General features: G+C 41.6%; 1 pseudogene; it reads left to right on the top strand.

Moving 5' to 3' along the window:
- Window positions 1-327: 327 nt before the first annotated feature.
- On the top strand, window positions 328-3,377 carry LOC108796954 (annotated as a pseudogene).
- The last annotated feature ends 2,410 nt before the right edge of the window (window positions 3,378-5,787 follow it).

Raw genomic sequence — 5,787 nt, 5'->3', positions numbered from 1 at the left:
AACCGAACACGGGGGTGTTCGGCTCATCACTAATGGACATATGAAAAGGGGAGGGGGGGTTGTATATGATAAATTAGTCATAAGAGAAATAGGGAGAGAATATAGGATGAGGGGGGGTTTTGAGAACACAGAGGAGAGGATAGAGGTTTAACGACATAGGGGAAGATGCCCTTCCTCCCACTCCTCCAAAGGAAGTTTTGGAAGAAGGAATGAATGATGGGAATTGGGAGACAATTAGGGGAGAATGAATGAGAGAGGGAGGTAAGATATATATATATATGTTTAAGTCTTTTCTTTTGGAAGTATTATATTAATCCCTTTTTTAGAATGGAAATGTAAAATGTATGAAATTAAAGTGAAATAAAAACATATTAAACAAAACAAAAAAATATGGGGGGCTGGAGTTACACTTAAAAAATGTACCTGTTCCAACTTACATACAAATTCAACTTAAGAACAAACCTCCTGCCACAAGGGCTGGCAGGAGAAACCACAGAGTACAGTAGGGGACTTGACATTCCCTGAAGTGTCATTCTCCTGGTAGCAACAATACAAATCAGTGCCCACCGGAGAGAAAAGTATGAACAGTCTTATTTTACAGAGGCACCTTTTTATTTAATTTTAGATTGGTTTTACAACTTTTTTATGTTCAATACATTTTTATTAAACAGTTTAGGCTAATACCAAACAAGACTTCAGAGGAACACATATCTGCACAATGACATTCATCATCAAAACAGCTTAAAGCAGGACCACACAAGGTTTAACTGTTAGATACAAAAAGAACAATATTAATATGCAGTATATAGTATTAATCCAAATCACTTTTTCTTTCCAAAATCATGCAAAATGTAGAGTATTTGATCATTTTGATCAGGTTCGTCCTACCTGCCACCAACAACGGAATGTGACTCTAGGTCTTGGTTTTGTCTCACGTTTTAGATAATAGGGACTTCAGATTGAGGTATATGAAGCCTCGTGGCTAAGTAGATACGATATATTACCAAAAGTATTGGGACGCCTTCCTTTACACGCACATGAACTTTAATGGCATCCCAGTCTTAGTCCGTAGGGTTCAATAGTGAGTTGACTCCACCCTTTTCCGCTATAAAACAGCTTCAACTCTTCTGGGAAAGCGCCCACAAGGTTTAGGAGTGTGTCTATGGGAATGTTGGACCATTTGTGAGATCGGGTACTGATGTTGGACGAGAAGGCCGGGCCTACAGTTGGTGACTTCTGCGCACTTCAGCATGCACTGACCCCGCTCTGTCATTTTACGTGGTCTACCACTTCCTGGCTGAGTTGCTGTTGTTTCCAGTTGCTTCCACTTTGGTAATACCACTAACAGGTGATCGCGGAATATTTAGAAGCAAGGAAATTTTATGGAACACCTGAATCCAATGATTGGGAGGGGTGTCAAATACTTTTGGTAATATAGTGTATCACTATACCTAGATATTAAAAAATGTGAGCAAATTTGATGGTTTGGGCACAGCTCAGAACACTCCCTAGTGTGAAATCCAATGGGATCAGGATCGATTCACCCCAATTAAAACTAATTCCTGAAAATTTACTGAACCTTTCTTTGAGTTGTATCAAGCTTTTCAAAGAATTCTCCCAGAAAAATCAATGGATCATCCATGGAGATGGCAACTTTTTCCACCTCCACTATTTCCTCTCTGAAATACCTTCCATGTTGGCAGTCTTCCTAATTGCTCCAGCAAAGAGCAGGGGCATCAAGGGACATGCATGTCAAGTACCCCTTCCCAACCCCAATGGCTCCAACAGGGAGCAGTCAATAAGTAGCCTGGCTTTCAAGAAAAAGTAGAGCACTTAGGACTTTAAAACTAAATCCTGGCAAGCATCTTGAAGTAATCTAGGCTTGCTATTCTCATTGCTCCAGCCATAGCTATGGAGTTTATAAGCCTTATAATAAGTGCTGTGAATATACAATTGAGTAAGTCTTTGTGTCTTAGATAAGGATACTTGTGGGATTCTGCTTTGTTCCGTGATCTTCTGAGACGGTTCCAATAACCTCTTCCCATTTAGTTTTACTTTGGAAAGGGGCTGAGGACCAACCATTTTGCCAGATCCAATTGGGGTGTCTTTTTAATATTTTACTTTACCATTGTACTGGAGCATGTCACGAGCTTTAGCATCTCCAGTACTTTAACACACCCCCTGCACAGTGTTCTAATCAACAGCACTGCTCAGGTAACATGACCACTGGTGATTCTAGTACTGTGCAGGGGGCGGGGGGTAGGGGTTTTGGGTGGTATTGGGGTGGTGGATGTCAGAAAACTGGAGACGGTATTTTTTACCCAATTTAAAAAAAAAAAAATTTAAAAAGGCTTCCACTTATTACTGGCTGTGCAGCCTGACTGCATTACAGTATTAAACAAGCAAAGCTTCAATTGGGTTTTAAATCTGAATTTCTTCGAACCTATTTGTCAGCATGAACGACGTCAACCAAACCATAGTTGATGAATTTGTACTTGTTGGTTTTAAAAGCTTTCACAGATTGAGATTTTTTCTGTTCACCAGTTTACTGTTAGTCTACATTGTCATTTTCTGTGGGAATCTTTCCATTGTCAGTTTGGTGGCAGCAGTTCGCCACCTTCATACGCCCATGTACTTCTTCTTGAGCAACCTCTCTTTATCTGATGTGCTGATAACGTCCGACATTGTACCCAACATGCTACATATACTGTGGACGGAAAGAGGAAATATCAACCGCTTCAGCTCTATTCTTCAGTTCTACGTATTTGGTTCTCTATCGACAATGGAGTGCTTACTTCTGACCGTGATGTCTTATGACCGTCATCTCGCTATTTGTAACCCTTTGATTTATTCTTCCGTCATGACCTCAGGAATTTGCCGCAACCTCATCATCTTCACTTGGTTGGTCAGTTTTCTTTCCGCATTCCCAGTGGCAATTTTTCTCTCCAAGCTACGATTCTGTCACCGGAAACACCATTGACCACTTCTTCTGCGATCTGGCTCCCTTCCTGGACTTGGCTTGCTCAGACGTTTCCACGATCAGATCGTTGGTGTTTTCTTTTACCATCCTTGTCTCCTTCTTCCCGTTCCTCTTCATCACGGCGTCTTACGCTTCCATAATTCACGCCATCCTCAGGATAAAGTCAGAGAAAGGCAGACAGAAGGCCTTCTCGACGTGTAGCTCCCACCTGGCTGTAGTGTCCTTTTACTACGGAACTCTCTTCATTCTGTATGGCAACCCTTCCAATAACCAATCTCTAAATACTAACAAGATTTTATCTCTCTTATACACCATTGTAACGCCGTTGCTGAATCCAGTCATCTATTATTTTAAAAATCAGGAAATAAGTAGAGCGCTTTCAAAAATCCTAAAATGACCCTCATTATTAAAAAAATAAATGGTCTTGGACTTGCCCCTCCGATGGCTTAGACTTCATCCACAGGGGTTTAAAGAGGAACTCCAGGAATCTAAAAAAAAATGTAGTCAAGTTCAAATGAAAGTGCTTTTTTTGACCTAGGGGCTCCAATGAAAAAGAAATACTCACCTGATCCTCGATCCCGCCTGACTGCTAGGTGGTATTCTGCATAGCTGACTTTTATTATAATGTATTGCTGGGACTTGCAGTCCCGCATAGCTGGTGGTATTATGCATTGATGTATGATGATTGTACAACAATGCAGAACAGCACCAACTATGTAGGACTACAAGTAAATAAAAAAAAATAAAAAATAAAATAAGAAATAATTGAATAAAAAGTGATAAAAATAAAGAAACAGTAAACATTTTTTGAAACTAGCCCCGCCCCAAGGCCAGGTTCCACAATACGCCCTGCCATCTGGTTGCCATTCTCAATTGATGGGGAGGGGGGATGGGGGGGGTGTATTGTGGAGCCTGGCCTCGGGGCGGCAGGGGGAGTAAATCCGGCCCTGGTACCAGCAATGCATTATATTTTTAAGTAGGGATACACCAGTGCCAATACTGGGCATTTTCACAAGTACTCATACTCGTGAAAATCCCCCGATACTAAGCGCAGATACCGGTGTTCTGTCGAGAACGCCGACGTAGTCGAATTTGCCGACCTCAGCATGAGTGCTTGCGCACAGGCCAGTATTAACGAGGAAACCGGGATTTATTTACAAAAATGTTTTACTGAAATCGTTAATTGTGACCGTTAATAATATTCCATCCCTCATTTACTGCCATCCATTAGACATGTGCGATTCGTTTAGTTCCGAATCGAACTAATTTTCGGGAAATTCGGATACATCCGAATCACAGCTAAAACGAATACAAACGAATCGAAATTCGGACGAAATTTCGGAAATTCGGATGCATCCGAATTCCAAATTACAGCTAAAAGGAATGCAAATGAATCCGAATTCCCGATTTCCCGAAATCGTTAGCGGTAGTCCGGCCGCAATTTCGTTTATTGGACGAAATTTCGTTAGCAGCAAAGTGACATTAGAAAAAAAAAATCTTTTTTTTTTTTTTACACACTGCGGAAGATGAGCCTTAAAGTGACTAGTTGGCTGCAAGGTCACGCACCATGTCATCCTCAGGCCTGGAGACAGTGACGAGTAAAGTAAGGCAGTCTCTTGACTTGAAAAACCATAGAGGTACCTTACTGAAACTCACTGGTGTCCACAGCACCTCCTCTCTTGGAGCAGGTCATTACTCTACATCTAGATTGACTCTTTATTTGCACACTTGGCTCTCCCACAGTCAAAAGCACCTTTCCCTCTTACTACTTTTCTATGAGGCATCCAAACAGCCTCATGCGTGCTTCCCAAGCTTTAGGAGGGCCCAGTGCTTAAACGGAGTCCTACACTGCCTATGTTAATCCAGTCATGAGACAGAAAAAGAGATTCTCAGAAAACTCTGCACACCATGAACTTACTGACTCCAGAAAGTCAACTCCTTTTTTATCTTTTCTACCAGAACATGGTTGGTTGGGTTGAATTGGCTTCCTGTGGAAAATCTCTTCCTGACATTTCCAGTTGTAGGCCACAAGCCATCTCTAAAATGATCTGGAGTTATCATGTCTAGTTGTGTTAACCACGTGGAACACCAAGATGTACATTAAGATCTCTCCACCAGGGGTATAACTACCAATCTCAGGCCATGTAGTAAAATTTGAATGGGGCCTAACACCAGCTTTGCAAAATTTGAATGGAGCTTATATTTATGATGGGACTACCCATGGGAAAAAGCGACCACCCATCAAAAGAGAGCAACAGCCCGAGAAAGAGAGAGGGAGAAACTGTCATGAGATGAGGGTCTGCCCATGAGGGACTTAAAGACTAACTATGTCAATGACTTGCAGAGCTGTACAAGAAAAGAACCTTGTTTCTTTTTCCATTCCAGCTAGCTGCAGAGATCATGTGACCTGTAATGTTTCTTTCATAGGTGGTTCTTGTCGGGCAGCCCAGGAGGAGAGGAACAGGGTACTTCCCTGCCTAGCTTTGTAGATCCATTGTATTACACCATACCTATAAACAGGTACCAACCCATACACAACCCAGCTGCACGTACCACAAAATAAAATGTTTGACTAAACCAGAGGCAAGGAAAAAGCAAGTTCTTTATAGATTTGTTTTTCTTTTTGGACCTTATTCACAATTTTTAAAAGGCTGTCCACAAATGTCTGGATGGTTGTAAACCCTGCTATTGGGTGAGGGAAGAATCTTTAATGTTGATAGGACTTCACAGTGTTGAGATACCACATAAGGTTGGACCGCAGATCAGAAATGGAAGTAGAAGCCTCGGGTGGACTCATGCTCTCTACA

Source organism: Nanorana parkeri, unplaced genomic scaffold, assembly GCF_000935625.1.
Source record: "Nanorana parkeri isolate BGI_ZX_2015 unplaced genomic scaffold, ASM93562v1 scaffold1200, whole genome shotgun sequence".
Classification (NCBI taxonomy): Eukaryota; Metazoa; Chordata; class Amphibia; order Anura; family Dicroglossidae; genus Nanorana; species Nanorana parkeri.
Note: the sequence above shows the minus strand (reverse complement) of the source record. Positions and strands in the feature narration are given on the sequence as shown.